This window comes from Lissotriton vulgaris, chromosome 2_1, assembly GCF_964263255.1.
Source record: "Lissotriton vulgaris chromosome 2_1, aLisVul1.2, whole genome shotgun sequence".
Lineage (NCBI taxonomy): Eukaryota > Metazoa > Chordata > Amphibia > Caudata > Salamandridae > Lissotriton > Lissotriton vulgaris.
In genome coordinates, this window is record NC_141687.1 from 740,745,359 (window position 1) to 740,763,317 (window position 17,959).

The window sequence follows — 17,959 nt, forward strand, 5'->3', positions numbered from 1 at the left end:
GTCAGTTACATCATGAGTGGTATAGTCTATATAGCGCTTGGAATATTAGTATCCTTATGATGAGTAAGTTACGGAAAAACAAATGAACAATTTTTTAACCAGAAAGAACCATGGTTTATAGCATACCGACAACATATGTCAGAGGTCAACTACATGTACAAAAACATACACTTAATACTTAACAAACTGATTTTACATGCTGGTAGTGAGAGTCCAAAGTCACACTCTGCACTTGTAAGCGTAATCCATGTTTAAACACTGAATTTTTAACTATACTTCTACTGATATATTACACATCTCATTCTGAATAAAATGAAGGAATATATGTCACAATTAATGAAGATACAAATCTGTCCTGTAATTATCCAACACCTACACTAAAGAGTATGTAACACATAGCTGTCACCTTAATATTCATAATGAATATATAGCTGCAGTGCCATTTTCAAATGTGATTGTTCTAGCAATACTTTATAATGAAACAACTAGGACTACAACTCCCAGAATTCTGATAAAAACATTTATTGTAAGCAACACATGATGTATATGTATATAAAACTTTCAAATCTTATGCTATATTACTACACATAGTGTGTACTTTATTCTTCTACTACTTAGACAATGGAGTAAAGGAATACAACTACAATACACAGCTCCTTAAAACACATTGCAAACTAACTTCACAGACACCTACTCTACACCTGAGACAAACTATGTCTTAGTCAACTATTAATAGATATATACAAAACACTTACAGTATCATTTATAAATTATCTTAACTTTTTAAAATACTTACATGTATATTTAATTATCTTTTATTATATGACATAATTACATCCCTTGTTAATCAATTGTTATAACTTACAAAGAAATGTAATTGACATAGTTCATTATTAAACTTGCTTTTTTTTCTCATTAGATGGATGCAATACTCTCAGGTTTTGTAAAAACTTAGCACAAGAATGTAGCACCACTCTCATACAAAGCAATGATAAATGGCAACCTTCTGAACTTCACATTGCCTGATGCTACATAATTCAGTGAATAAAAACATTCCTTTCATTTTTTATTCCTGTACTTGCATTTCTGAATGGTTACTGCCTGTTAACCCTTTCACTCGCTTTTGGAGATATCTCAAAGTGCGACGTAATCATGATCATCCTGATGAATTTGCAAAAATATTCTACAGTTATGGCAATTTTACCCCCTTATAAAACAATGAACGTAACCCTTCCCAGCTTTGAAAAACGGATATCTCTCTCTTTAATTCTGTTCCCCCAACACAGCCTCAGCACATTCTCCATCACAACCCACTGGAACCAGTAGGTCACGAGTTCATAACACATTCAGGAAGGGCTATACAAGTTACAAAAGGAACTACAGCAGGTGTGGTTTACTTTACACACTGTAAAGCATATCCAAGTTTGCATTACATATTTTGCTACTTAGCACAGCCAATGAAACATCTATTTATGTAATGCTTTCAAAATGCTACCTACTTTTATTCACCCGCATATTCCTTCCATCCAAACCAATTTTTGTTTTTTTTCAAACCACCAGCATACATAGATTTTTACTGCCTTTCACTTTTCCTGTTGTGATATTAAGGTGCAGACCTGTCCTATGTGCTTCTCCGCCTTCCTTCAAACTTCTGAGAGTGTGGAATGTGGGCCACAGCTAAGTTTATTGGGCTGCTGAAGCTGCAAGAAAGAGAAATATTGACAGGGGTCTGGGTTTGGCTAGAGAGGGTTTAAGTGATGACAGTTGGTGCCCTTGGTTAAAGCAAAACCAAAGGGGATGATGGATGGAGTGTTGAACATTGCAAGCACTCACCCCAGTCAACTGATCTGGGTTTAATCCATCATCATTCTTTAGCTCACTCCGTCACCCCAGTTCAGACATGGCCATATACAAATCAGCCTGACCCTGTGCCTCATGGGAACAGTCCAGCTCGAACTGCCAAGGCATGTCTTCCCTGGACCGGAAACAAGAATCCTGGGACCGGTTTCTGGCTAATAAGCTGTCATCAGCCAGGCTGGCTTGAATCCAGTGGCAAAGTGAGTAAGGGACCCACGTCTGGGCATACCCTGCAAACTTAGAGCAAACAAAGCAAAACCAAAGAGGATGATGGATGGAGTGTTGAACATTGCCAGCACTCACCCCCAGTCAACTGATCTGCATTTAATCCATCATCTTTCTTTAGCTCACTCCGTCACCCCAGTTCAGACATGGACATATGCAAATCAGTCTGACCCTGTGCCTCATGGGAACAGTCTAGCCCAAACTGCCAAGCCATGTCTTCCCTGGAAACTGGTCCCAGGATGCTTGTTTCTGGTCCAGGGAAGACATGGCATGGCAGTTCGGGCTGGACTGTTCCCATGAGGCACAGGGTCAGACTGATTTGCATTTGGCCACTCAGTGTGTTAATAGCTCAGTGGGTCTGTGAATAAGTAAATAAGTGTCTGAGAAGGTCTGTGAGTAAACACATTAGTCCTTCAGTACATATCTTAGTTTTTGTAAGTGGGTTTAGTGTTTTTTTAGGGGAAACATCCTTTACAACGCAACCATTACATCGCACTACACTTACAACGCAGTCATAACATTGCAGCATCATTTACAACGCTTGTCACTACAATGCAAGCATTACAACGCATACCATTAAAATGCATACCATTACAACGCATAGTACTCCTACAATATCCAAAATGTACCCTACTGTTGTACCCCCTGGAGTTAGAATAGTAATTTTTACTCCCACACTACCCAAAACTTACCTTACTGTTGCACCCCCTGGAGTTAGAATAGTAAGTTTACCCCTATACTATTTTAGTGTTGTTCCTATATTCCCAATAGGCTCTGCGCATTGGAATAATATATCCTATAGATGTGACGTAGGACTTATGTCGACTAGGTCTCTATTGAATATATTAGACTTAATTGTGAGTGCCAGCTAGCTCAGAGGTCACTAGAAACTTTCTCGAAATTCACTAGAAGGGATTAGTTTCTGACAGCCGCATAAACATGACAACTTTGTTTCCCCAATATAAAACTGATCTTCAGAGTCGTGGAAACAATAGACAGATATTTTACTCAGACATTCGTGCATGCTTCGCTTCACCAGAGTTGCAGGGAAATAGAGAGACGGGTGTTTTCAATAATAGTGTTTATTGAACAGTCTTCTTTCTCATGCAGAAGAAATGAACTGCTACAATCGTAACACTGGCTGTAAAGTATAATGCATACAGCAAGAAGAGTATTAAAAAATAATACTGTAAAAGCATGGTCTGGTTTCTAAGCCATAAAATACATACATAAATAAATAAAGACTAAAAGTACTCAACTGGTGCTTCTAAAATACGCCTACCCTGATGTACCTAACCTAAGTCTAGTACGAGGGAAGAAGTAAGTATGGTGTATCATAAGTTTAGTATTCTTTTGCCAAAAATCTATCCAAGATTTCTCTTATGGTCTAATCAGCTCCGTACCATGGTTTAGAATGAAGGAGGTCAGTCTCAGGACACGATTTCCCAACACCCCGCAAGGGGAGCTTGGAAACACTGGAGCTGGATTTCTCAGCAAGAGAAAAGAAAGCATCTCTCTCAGTGCGTCTGCTGTAGGGTCGGCTCCCTTCGGCACTTGCTGTAGCAGGATGTGTCAGGCAAGTAGATAGTCGAACTGCTCCCAACCCCTGTGTGTTTGCTTGGGCAAGTGTGGGCATATTTATACCTTGAAGGTGTCGAGTTTGACGTAAAGGTGGACCTAATAACGTCATCAAAGAGTCTCAGTTCTTTGAAAACTCCATGAGATCATGGACACATCAATATTCAAGCAAGGGGAAGTCCCTAACTGCAGAAGCCGAGTTTTCCAAGAAATCGTTGTGGATTTTCGGACCAAGTGTAAGTAGCCATGCCGTATTTCGACTGCATGAGCTATGTCTAAATATGGTTATGATTTCTATGCCTATATAAGGATATGGTGATTTATACCTATATAAGGGCATGAATCAGGAAAATTACACTAGGGTCCTGAAATGCTATACAACACTATCCAATGCTTACCTTACATGCAATGTAATGGTATGCATTCTAATGGTATGCATTGTAAAGGTATAATGTGATGTAATGGACTGCGTTGTAAAAGTAGTTTCTAAAAATGCGAAGTAGTGTCATGTAATGGAGTGCATTGTAAAGAATGTTACGAGGAATAAACTGCGTTGTAAAGGCATGCGTTGTAAATGTATGTGTTGTAACATCATACATTATTTTTGTAGTGGGTGCATAGGTCTCTGAGTGGGTCAATCACTCAGTGTGTCAGTACCTTTGTGGGTATATGAATAAGCATATCAGTGTCTGAGAGGGTCTGTTACTGGGTGCATGAGTATCTGACTGGGTCTCTAAGTGGGTGCATGATTCTGTGAGTTATTCTCTCAGAGTGTGCCAGACTGTCTGATTGAGTAAATGCATGAGTGTGTAAGTAGGTCTGTGACTGGGCGCATCGCTGCCTGACTGGATCCGTGGGTTGTTGGGTCAGTGTCTAAGTGGGCCTCTGACTGGAAGTATCAGTGTCTGAGTGGGTCTCTGAGAGTATCTTTTAATGTATTGGTGGGTGTGTGAGTGGATTCATCAGTCTCTGAGTGGATCTGTGAATCGGTGCGGCAGTGTCTAACCAGGTCCCCGAGTGGGTGTCTGAGTATCTCACTGAGTCTTTCACTGGCTGTCTGCTTTAAACTGGAGGCGTACTGTGTGACATTTGAATGTCTGACTGCTACGATATCTCAGGTATGTCTCCACTTCTACATGTAGTTTGACACATGTGGTGTAGTCAATGACCATAACTTAAAAACTATAAAGTCTATCATAACCCTGCACAAGTTTTGTCACAGCTACGTCAACATTCAGTCCCAAAAGCACTGATCTGTTGGCTTTATACCGAGCGGCCCTTTATAATGAGGCAAAAGTAATCCACACACCACCTACTACACACATTTGGACAGCATGCAGCGTGAATTATAAATAGTCTAGTACCTACAGGCCTAAAAAGACACTGACACACTCATTGAGGTTTCTAGAAACATGCTAATACTCAGAAGACTGGCATGACAGGAGTCAGCCTTTCATTTTGGGCTAGATCTGGCATTCTGAACTCTGAATCTCTAATGAAACTGGTAGAGACAAGTGAGCTTTAAAACAAACATGTTGCTACATGTATTAACCTCTATACTAGTCCATATAAGTCTCTGCGATGGTGCACTGCAAGTTGGTTGTACATAGTGAGCTGTATGGCTTAAACTGAAAGCATACTGTGTCAAGTTTGAATGTCTCCACTTTTACGTGTAGTTTCTCATATGTGGTGCAGCTGAGGACCATAACTTAAATACTACTACTTTTATGTGCATGTTTTCTTGAAAGAAATGTGGGGAATAAGAGACACCCATTCAGGCTTGAAGGTGGATCCTAGAGACCATTTTATACCATGACACTGAATTTACGCCTATCACAAAAAAACACCCGCTCTGCTGTAATCAGGCGTCAAAGCACACCTGGGATGCATTCGGCAACCTAGGTGGGACCCCGATGATGAAGCATGCCACCAACTTCGTTGGTGGGTGAGGATTCCTTTAAAAAAACAATGGGTTTCTCTTATTCCCTGGTCTTTTTATGCAGTGAATTCAGATTTTCCCTCAGCCTCCGTCCCTATTATTGTTTGTATTATTTAAAACAAAAGTAGATTTTTTTATCACACCTAACTATAATGTCCCTATTGTTGTTTTGTATAGTTTTCTGTGAAAGAGGACGTACCTCCCTTTTTTCCTCACTCTCTCTTTGTTTATGCTTTGTTTAAAATAAACCTTAGAAATCCACAAAATAAGGTTATCATCCATTATATATATATATATATATATATATATATATATATATATATATATATATATATATATATATATATATATATATATATATATATATATATATATATATATATATATTCCAAAGTTCCAAAGTAACAGGTGCTCTCAGTCCGCAAAATAACACAACACCACTAAAGTCTCCAAGGGTGTTTATTTAAACTAACAACATGTTTCGGCTGCGGACAGCCTTGATCACATTAGTTTGAAAGTGAGCAGTTTCCGGTAAATAATGCCAAGGTTCATGGTCATAGAAACAGGACTTAGTAACACATATCGTAAATATGAAGTTTCACGGTTATAACATACATATATGCATTGGTAACGTATTTAACTGTGTCAAGTGATGTCCAACACAAATTATGAATGATAAAATTACATCTTTAACATCGTACATACTTTGTTGTAAATACCAAAATTCGTATGTGCCCATTTTCATGCACTCTCCTGTTAACTACAAAGAAGAAAATGCCTCTTTGAATGCATTCGCCCCAATGTGACCGAAGTAAATAAATCGAAGCGACCACCGCCATGATTGTGGGCAAGCAGCAACACGGAACTACACGTTGCTATGACAACCAGGCGTGGGAAAATGTCCTAACCCAACGCCTGTGTGCATTGCCTGGATAAGAAATCTGACAGACTGCGAGGAAGTGTTTCTTCACAAACTAACTACGTGCAAATAGTATGTACACATAAACCAACATGCAAAATAAATTAAAACAAGTTAGTTAAGAGCAGTCTGCACGTGTTGACCTCAGGTCTATGGAGAAGCCACGGTAAATACAATCGCATAGGTAAGCAGATTTGAGCCAACATGTAGCAGAAAATTGAAATGCATATGATTGTACTTGGTGCATACTGACCACAAGTCTATGTCTGTAAAATACATGGGGACAATGTGGCGGAAAACTAAGATGTCTGGTACGTTGTACAGGTCAAATACCACAGCGCACATAAGGGAGCTTTCAAAGGGAAATGTCAAAGTACCAAGTCCAAGGTGTAAGGTTGCCCCCCACAATGGGGCCTACCTTATCGGAAACTGCCTAGATGTCAAGTGAAGAGAAGAAATAAAGTGCTCCCAAAAGTGAACGTCCATTGAATGGCAGGACGAGTGAAAAAAGTTAATTGCTGTTGAATTCATTGTGGAACCAAATCTGTAAAAAAGAGACATGAAATGCCAAAGTTAAGTGCTCAACATATTTGAAAATCTCACTAAAAACATCTTAAATAAATAAGCAGTGCATACTGTACGAAGGAAGAGGCATAATGTTGCAGATAATGTGAGAGAGAAGCTGACACAATGTGAAGGTGCTATACTTTAAGGTGAACTGCTAGCTCCTCATCCTGGTTAAGGCCCCCCGGTGTCTTGGTTTGGAATACAATAATGTATTTAGACTCCTTTTGTCTCAATTTGAGGGTCCTGTCTCCCCCCCGGGGACTTCTCTCAATTTGTTCCAATATATGGAAGCGCATTTCAGCTGGATTGGAAAAATGTACTTCAGCAAAATGTCTTGCAACAGGGTATTTTTCGTTCTTGTTAACAATGGCACGGTAGTGTTCAAGCACTCGATGTTTTGCTTCTTTATTACTACTGCCAATATACCATAGCCCACAGGGGCAGACAATGACATATATGACAAAATCTGTACTGCAGGTCAAAAATTGAGTCAGCATTCTAGTTGTCCCATTATATGTGACAGATTTTTTGTGGATACTGTGCCTGCAGGCCTTACAGTGGCCGCATGGAAAGAAACCTGATAAACCCAAATTCTGGGTTTTGGGATATACAGTAATGTCACTTTTAACCAACATATCACGTAGAGACCTGCCCTTTCTATACGTGATAAGGGGTGCATTGGATAAGTCCTTACCGATCACATTGTCAGCAGTGAGGATATTCCAATTTTGGGATACTATTTTGCGAATTTGCTTAGACTCAGTATTGTAAGTGAGGATAAGACGTGTTTGATCCTCCTCACTAACAGTATCAGTTTCATTGTCTCTCTCTTGTAATGTGTCTACTCTGGGAATACCATCAGCACGTGCTTTAGCTCTTTTGATGACCCATGTAGGGTACCCTCTATCTTTAAATCTTGCCATCATTTCACGGCTGGTCTGTTCATAGCTCTGGTCTGTACTGCAGTTTCTTTTTGCCCTGAGTAGTTCACCAAAAGGGATGCTCCATTTGAGAGTTTCAGGGTGACTACTCAGGGCATGTAGCACACTGTTGCCTGCGGAAGATTTTCTGAATAGGCAAGTCTGTAATTTGCCTTGGACTACCTTTACTCTAACATCAAGGTATTCTGCAGTGCTCTTGCTGATGTTACTTGTGAGTACAATATTGAGATCATTACTATTGAGTTTGTTCACAAACTCGTTAGCCATTTCGGGGGACCCACTCCAAATAACGAAGAGATCGTCAATGTATCTCCACCATGTATCCACAAATGGCCAAAAGGATCTTAGGTTGGGGTCTGAGTTGATGCCTTGCTCCCAGTGGCCCAAAAAGAGGTTTGCAAAACTGGGAGCAAAGCATGAACCCATCGCCGTCCCAGTGGTTTGTCTGAACAGGACACCATCAAAGACAAAATAATTGTTACGTAAGCAACACAACATCATATCCACTAGCATTTTGCTGTGTTCTCTAAAACGTAGTGGACGCCCGGCCAGAAAACTCGCGCAGGCACGTAAGCCTTGTCCATGGTCAATGATCGTGTACAAAGATTGTACATCCATGGTTATCAAAAGACTGTTCTCCTTCCACTGGACCGATGACAATTTCTTCAAAAAATCTTTGGTATCCTTAATGTAACTGGGAAGTGCTTGTACCCAGTCTCTAAGAAAGAAGTCCACATATTTTGAAGTGTGTTCTGAGACACATCCCCTCGAAGACACAATGGGTCTCCCCGGTGGATTGGTTGTGTCCTTGTGGAGCTTGGGAAGAAGATATAGGACGGGTAATATAGGATGGTCATTATTTAGGTACCTAAACTCTTCCCATTCTAGAATGCCTTGGTCTTTCCATTCAGTGAGTGTTTCCCATAGGATCAGTATGCTGTTGTTATAAAGATCATAGGAAGTAGTGGTATAATACTTCGCATCACCCAATTGTCTTAACGCTTCTTTGGTGTACATTGCTCGGTCCATGATAACTATGTTTCCTCCCTTATCTGCTGGACGGATGACTATGGTTTTATCCTCCATCAGGGAAGTCAGTGCTTTTCTTTCTTGTGCATTGAGGTTTTGTTCCCTCTTAGCTCCTCTGCCTTTCTTGCTTTTGTGTGTACAGATTTGTTTATTAACACAGTCGTGAAAGGTATCAAGATTATCATGTGGCATGCTGGGGATGAAAGTTGATTTAGGTTTAAAATCAGATAGTGCACTATCATCAGTCACAAATGCCGCCTAATTGAGCATCTGTGTAATGGAACCCACGTCTGTTTCATCCTCATTGGCTGGTTGGCCCTGATCTAGAGTGATGATATTGATTATACTGTCCACATCACTAATAGAAAAGTTTTCCTCTCTGATGATAGAACTGTGCCCTCGCTTGTCATGATTGTGATTCAATCTTTTCAACTTGTGCCATTTTTTTTATTTAAGTTTGCGTATAAACTTAAAGATGTCAATGCGTGTAGTGCAAAAGTCAAATGGCATGGAAGGACAAAACGAAAGACCCAGGCTCAAAGTCGATTTTTCTAAATATGACATTTTTCTTTTAGATAGATTAATCACTGTTTTATTTACCAGTTCTTCGTTGTTCATTCGAGCGTGTAACGATGTTTCTTGCGTCGCCCGTTGCTTTGTCTTTGTTCCCACCTCTGGAAAAGCCTCTTCCCCCGGCTATTCCTCTTACACCTCTTCCTCGTGCTCATCCTCTGCCCCTCAGTGTCTGTGAAACTGGTGCCGGAGTCTCCACTTCCGCCTGTCTGCTCCGGCGCAGGTGGCGGTATTCCTCCAAAAAATTGACCCTTTGGGGGGCGTGCATCAGTTGCTGTGACTTCTTCCATTGATACATCCGATTCTGTACCGCTAGAAATCACAGATGTTTCCACATTGGATGGTGTAGAGATTGTAGCGCTGGTTTTGCTCTGATATAAATGATCATATTTGCGACTGAACGTCAGGATTCTGCCGCTCTCGTAATCATTGTAGTCACGATCAAGCTTGCGTTCCTTTCTTGCTTTAATGTCTTCTTCATATTTTTTGAGGCGTGTTTTCATGGGGGTGATCAAAATATTCGCTGTATCTTCATCAACCTCGGATTTCATACTTTCCATTAGGTCATTGATTTGTATGAGAAGTTCTTCACGATCAATCCACGCGTACTTTACCAAGATTTCAAGCATGCGTTTTGAGCTCAGAGCGGAGTTGTCTGACCACTCTTTCAGCATCGCTGGGTTGGGTGTTTCGTAGGTGGGTGTGGTAACGATCCTTAGACCCCGTGGGACCATATCTTGATCTATATAGTTTTGGAGTGATATCGCCTCCCACCATTTGGAGATCTCATTCTTTTTCAGTTTCTCCAATTTATCGATTTTTTCTTTGGTCGTAGGTGGGGACCCGATGTTGTTATCTTTGGGTTGCCCTGCCCCTTTCTTGCGTCTTGTAAAGAGGACTTGTGCTGCAGCTCTCCTTGCTTCCTCTTCTTCCATCGTAGGAAAGCACCCCTTGAAGTTGAGATGGAAAGGGGGTTAAGTGTTAAATTGCGGTCCCTTCAACTAATGTGAAGTTCTTCCTGCGCATAAATTTAGTCTATAAACGTGCACGATATCTGCCTTACTGAATAGCTTGAAGATGTGTGGTAACAAACTTTGATGTGGCAGTTTTGCAGTTGCACGTTAAAACAGTCATGTTGGTGATACTCGGTGTCAGCTAATACTGCCGCGTGGATATTGAAGTAAGCCCTGTAAATGGCAGGCTTGGGGGTGAGTTCAAGGAACAACAGGGTCAGAGGAAGCCAGAATCGGGGTCCGCACTACACCTGCCCCAGCGAGAGCGGCGACAGACGCCGAAAGGAGACTGAAAAAACAATAGGTTTCATGGGTGTCGTGGTTAGCTGGACATTTTCACTCGTACAAAACAGTAGAAATTCCTCTTTTATAGTTAGTTCTGCTAACTATAACTCGTGCGCCCGCAATGCACTGCTGATGATGTTACATATTACATCATTCATGACATGGTCGTGACATGGTCAGTGACATCACTGATGACATCATCCAGTGAATGTGGTTTTGTTTGCAATTTAAATGTGTATTATATATATATAACATCTTATCAACAGGGAGGGATGAGGAATTAGTGTGTCCGTTTCTTTCCCCAGGGTAGTAGCAATTAATCAAGAAAAAATTGACACTTGTAACACTACTCGACCTTTGGTTCAGGTAAGGTAGGAAACCCTCAAAAAAGTCAATGTTAGTTGGAATGCGGTATATATGCTTCATCGCGTGGTGGCTGTATTCTGGCCTTGTGCTGACTCTGCCCCCGGTATGTACCGAGTAGTGTGAGTAAAATAAAATTATATGTTTGTAAGTCCTGACGAAAGCTCCATAGACCTCCTGGCCCAAGGAGCTGAAATCCGTTTTTAATAACTAGATACTAGCCCATTAATAAAAGCATTTGGGCTTTTTCTCCATTTTTTACAATACTGCCATAATGTCAATGTGGGGCGGATGAAGCATATATACCGCATTCCAACTAACATTGACTTTTTGAGGGTTTCCTACCTTACCTGAACAAAGGTGGAGTAGTGTTACAAGTGTCCATTTTTTCTTGATTAAGTGTTTATATATATATAAGCATACTTGGTGAAGGAGTGACCTGGGTGGGCTGGAACAGGACAGAAGTGCTGGTGTCTACAGCCGCGGGTTAAGTGCAACTTTAACAACAAGCCCATAAAAAAATATAGCACCATGCCTGCCGACAGGCTTAGGAGCCGCGAGGAAGCGGCAAAACATATGTTTGACGATACGCCGAGTGGAAAGCAGGCACAAGGCGCACAAGCCAAAATCATCACGCAGGAGGCTATGGGCGCTAAAGAACATTTAAAAAAACTGGAAAAGCTGATGATACGAGAGTAGGCGAAGTTGTGGGAGAATAAATCATTAACTCACTATCTGGAGGTGGGTGGATTCCTAGGGGCCTCAGGATCATGTTGGCCCCTAGTTACGTGAACCCGGACCCTGCCATGCTGACAGAGTGGGCTAACTGTAACTTGGACTCCTCCCGTAGCTTGGTTGAGATTTTGGTGAAATACGTCGTAAGTGATCAAGAGAAGCTGCAAAATCAAATAGATGAAGAGGAATCCATGATTGAGAAACTGGGAGAAGGGACAGAGATGAAAAAATATAGAGAAGATATGATGGCAAGACTGCACAGGGAGGAGGAGATCATCCAAAAAAGAAAAATCGTCAAATTCCAAAGGGACAAAATTGATTATGAGCAGGGACGTGTATTCACGTTTGCCAAAAGATTTGATGCAGTCAAATCAGCCAGTAACAATACTAAAAAATCAATGGAAATAAATAACAAGTCCCAGAGCAATGAGGTTGCCTTCACCTCAGGTTCAGCCACGGATATGAGTTCTATCGTGAATAGTGAACCAGCGGGTGAGCAGCAACGTGGATTGGGGTTTCCAAAGCCATCCCTGGGGCAGGAACTGCATTACATGAAGCAAGACAGGAAACAAACACTAAGGCCTTATGTACAAGTTTCAAAACCCCCAGTAGAAGGACCTGAAAGCGGCGGGCAAGGCACCGAAGCAGGTGGAAACAACAACGTATACAACAAAAAAACAAACCGGGGATGGAGAGGTAGATAGATACCAACAGCCAGAAACTTGATGCGAATTCAGTGGTGAACTTAACGGACATGAAACTCAATGAGGACGAAAGCAGAATTTTGAGTTTGGGTCTATCTTATAGTCCAAAAACAGATTTAATTATGCACAAACCAGAATAGACATGTTTAAATTTGTACGCAAGCTCAAGTTACGAAAGCATCACACAATACAAGGGGGGCATAATCATACCATCAAAGAGATACAGGGATCTAATATCACTGCAAGCCCATCTTTGACGGCTGGAGATGAGGGCCTATTAATGCACACAATGGAACTACCAATGGAGCATGGGCAAAACAGTCAGGAGGCAGTTTCAGCGTGCCCTACAGAGGTGATTATTCATTCCCCATTTAAAGCAAAATCAACCTTTTGACCGCTTATGCTAAAAGACAACCTAGACATGTTTTTTTTTCAGAACAAATTTTTTTATTGTTGTGTTGAGTAAGATTGCAAGACATCCACAGTACTCCGAACACCGGAGGGGCTGTGAGCATAAGATCAAAATGCAAACAATAGCAATCAATACAGTAATCAAGATAAAACATTGTTATCGAACAACCCTTACCCCCACCTCGTAAGAACTACCCCCCACCCGGGTCCCCCCCCTAGCCCCGTTCACGATGTCCATCCAGGTCAAGCAACTTAGTCTGTATAAAAGTAGTAATACACTCTTACCCATGCCCTGGTTCTCAAAGCAATTGTTCACCAGTACCATCTTGTTGTATTGGCAGCTCCAGCCACAGCCCCCTGTATTCCGCCCACCTCTTCCATATTTTGTAGTGCTTTCTGGGGCAGCCACGGGCCTCAAACACTGGACGTTCCAGTCCCATATAGTAATCCAATCCCTGTTTCCACACCTCTAGCGGGGGCGCCCTAGGGTTTTTCCAGGCACGGGCCACGTCCCTCTTAGCCACCATAAGGCCCAGAAGTAGTAAGTGTCGTTTGTAGATGTTACCACCCACCTGTTCCAAGACATGTAAAAGGCCAAGCTGCGATGTGCGGGGGAGCTTCCAGCCCAGCACCTCATCCAAGCAATCCCAAACACGCGTCCAGTATCTCTCCAATGCCCCACAGGACCATACCGTGTGTAGGAAGGTGCCCACCTCTCGGCCACATCTCAGGCAGTCGGGGAGGCAATCAAACCAGCCCTCCACAGTCTCTCTCTTGTATAATAAGCCCTGTGTAGGTATTTAAATTGGATAAAATGCAATCGTACAGCGAAATCGTACCGTCAAATCGGTATATAGCAGCCGTACATACGAGAGAAAATGAGGTTCAAGATTCAGGCGAGGAAGGAGCGCGTGTAGGTAAACCCAGCTCAGCGAGTCGAAGGCTCTATCTATATCAGCTAACAAAAGTGCCGCCTGAGTTCCGGTAGCTCGCATCATTTCCAAAGTCACTTGAGCCCGCCTTATATTGTGCCTGGTAGCTCTGTGTGGCATAAAACGGGCCTGGTCCGGATGGACCAGGGTGGTGATTAACGGGAGGAGGCGCTTAGCGAGGGCCTTGGCCAGTATGTTCCCCTCGATATTTAGAAGTGAGATAGGGCGATAAGATTCATGGCGATCTGGAGGCCTCCCTGGTTTGCAGAAGACCACTATCTCGGCATGCCTCCAATCCCTCGGTAGGCGGCCAGACTCTCTAGCAGCATCCAACGCCTTCTTAAAATGTGTCCCTAATTGGAGATGGTATTTCCGAAAAAACTCGCACGGGAACCTGTTGGGCCCTTGGGCCTTCCCTGCGTTTAATTCTCCAAGTGCCTTCCCTAATTCTTCTGCGGATAGTGGAAGCTCAAGATGACTGCGCTCTTCGTCAGAGATCCCCCGTGGTGGGAGGTCCACCAGAAATGTATCCACTGCTGGGAGGGATTCCCTAGGGGTATATTGCACCACATAGTAGCGCGCAAAACTGTCAGCAAGTACCCTTGGATGCGACAGAGGTTCTCCGGCCTCATCCCAAAGCGCCGGCAGTGTCTGTGCTTGGGACGTGCCCTGGCAGAGTCTATACAACATTGTGCCGGACTTATCCCCCCACTGGTAGATTCTGCGTTGCAAGCCACACCTGACGTGACTCTTCAAGGTGTAGGGATGCAGCGTCTCTCTGCGCCTGCAGCAGTCGTCTTATATCCTCCTCCATCCCGTCTCCGTGCATTGTCTCTCCAAAGTGCGGACACAATCCGCTGGCTTCTCCAGATCCTCCCCTCGCGCACCAGGCTATATCTACTCCTCGGAGTGTGGGCTTCAGAGCCTCCCAGAGGGTCATATCATCCAACCCCGATCTCTCATTATCATTCCAGTAGTGGGCTATGGCCTCTCGCATATGAGACTGGTAATCGTCCTGTTGTAGGTGCCAGGTAGTGAGGCGCCATGGAAATGGCTGCCGCCGCCTATCTAGAAGGATATCAATCGCAATGGGGGAGTGGTCAGAGAGCCCACGCGGCAATATAGCCGATGATTCCACTCTCCCTATCTTGGTGCAAGGAACAAACAGGTAATCTAACCTTGAGAAGGAGTTATGGACCGCCGAAACGTAAGTGTATTCCCGACTATGTGTATGCTGATAGCGCCATGCATCCATCCAGCCCAAGCCCCTTACCATATCATTCAATCTCGTAGGGGTAGTTACCGGCTGCCCACCACCCGGCCTGTAGCGATCCACATTGCCATCCATAACATCATTCCAGTCACCTCCGATCACAGCCAACACATCCGGAATCTCAGCACAGACAGTGAACAGCTTCTCCACAAGAGAACATTGCAGCAGTTGGGGGGGGGCATACACACTACCAAAGACTACTGGCTCACCATCAATCGGTCCCCTGACTAACACGTATCTGCCCTGGGCATCTACCCACTGTGTAGAATGGACATGACGTGTAAGGCTTGTAGATATGGGGTTAATCATTTGTCTTACAGCAGCCACTTCTCACCAAAACCCATATGCATGTCACAATATCTCACCTGCAAAATGGAGTTTGCCATGTATGTGCTGGAGTGTTCCTGTGGCCTGCATTACGTGGGCAGCACCAAGCTGCAGGTTCACAAGCGAATACTTCAGCACATTAGGGCAATCACCAATTGTCACTGTAGAGGGCAGGTGTCACCTGGTCTGTGAGATGCTCAACCCTTGTACCTAAGGTTTCACAAAACTCAAAAGTGAGACTCAAAGATAAATCAACCCTGTAATCTACTGTATTCACATAATAATTCAAAACGAAAAATAAACATTAGGGACAAGGGTTGAGCATCTCTCAGACCAGGTGACACCTGGCCTCGACAGTGTCTTTTGTTAAAGGGGGTGGGGCACTCCCTAAATGAGGTTGCTCACTAACAGATTGATTAGCATAGATCAAATTACTAACTTATGTAAAACTTTGGTGTGCTAGTCTAAGAAAATGGCAACATTTAAAGATATATCAGATATCACATTAAACCACATTAAACCAAGCTGATACCAAGGCTTACACTTCAGAGGAGGCAGATTCTATTTACTCTCTTATTGAGGAGATTCGCACATTTGGTTCTTCCACTGGCACAACCACACAAGTATTGAAGCAATTAGAGTATACAATCGAAAAGAGATAAACCAGAGGTTACACGAGGCGACTCCTATTGAGTACCACAAGGTTAAACGCATACCACGTGGTTTACGCATCGCATTGAAACCAATGCTATTCAAATTTAACAAGTCTTTTATAGTGAGATGGAATGCTATTTTGAATAAGTGTTCTTTAGATCTTATACTTCTCATTATTGAAGAGCTGTCCACTGTTTTGATAGATCTTTCACAGGACATTGCTAGACTAAAGGATGAAATCAATGTAGCCATGGAACAAGAAGATTGGAAAAAAACTTTAGAGGACATAAACACACGTTTGGATACACATGCCCGAGAGGTGCATGAACGTAAGCTGAGGACGTTCCAAAGGGATACTATTGATTACAAACTAGACGAGGTATACACGTGGGCGGAGGCATACTCACAAAAAACATTCTTTAAGAAAAGCAACACTCAAACCTCTTCTGAAGAGAGTGTAGTACCTGACGAAGATTTAACACTACAATGACCACCTGCACCTCAAGTACACATGGAGGGAAGCACCAGGGGGAGCGAGGGCGCATCCACATCCATGACTCAATTATCTTTTTTAGAGACAGGCCCAGACGGGAACTTACCACCAGACAAAACAATCAGCATTTCAAACGAAAACCAACAAGGAGGGGAAAAACTTAAAAAAAAAACGAAACAGGACGCCCCAGCGCATAGCGAAGAAGACAGTCTCATAGTCAACATCTCTGATAGGATTCTAAATTCAGAAGAAAAACATGTCCTGAACAGAGGCATATCTTTTGTACTTACTTACTGTTCTAATGAGTTGGAGACTGAAGTGGCATTATTTAAGTTTACTCTTAAACTACTTTTACGTTGGTTCTTTTCTACAATTGAGACCATTCAAACTAGAGAACCATCAACTCATTTTCGTCCTAAAAGAAATGTATGTCTCCCATCTCACATAAAAGCATTGATAATTTTGAATCTTTAGTAAAAAAAGACTTGTAAAAGAGTAAAGTACGCTAAACCTAAATACACTAATTAAACCACACGACAAATGAGAATTTTGAATGATTTACATCAAGATTCGAGCATAACATTTCAACCTGCAGACAAAGGGGGAGCCCTTGTAATGATGAACACGTCCTTCTATACTCACAAAGTGAATGAGCATGATCTAAATATAGACACATACATTCCTTTAGAACAAGATCCAACTAAAGAATTTACCAAAACCGTGGAAATTTTGGTTAACAAAGCTAAAGGGTCAGGAATTATTCTAACATGAGTAAATACCTATTGACTTCCAATCCACAGATTACGCATATCTACATCTACATGCTCCCTAAAATTCATAAAAACGCCAGTAATCCACCATGTCGCCCCATCGGGGCAGGATGTGGGTCGATTCATGAACCAACAGGTCGGTTCATAGATTTTCACCTGCAACCGTTGGTACAACAGTGTCATACCTATGTGAAGGATACAACTGACTGTTTACACAAATTGTAACACATACGACATTTGGTCACTCATTCCACAATTTGTTGTACCATTGATGTAGTGGCGTTATAGACATCCATTGCACATGATGAAGGACTTGAAGCAATAGAGTGGCGTTTACTACAATCAGATATGGACAAGGATATGGGAGTGTT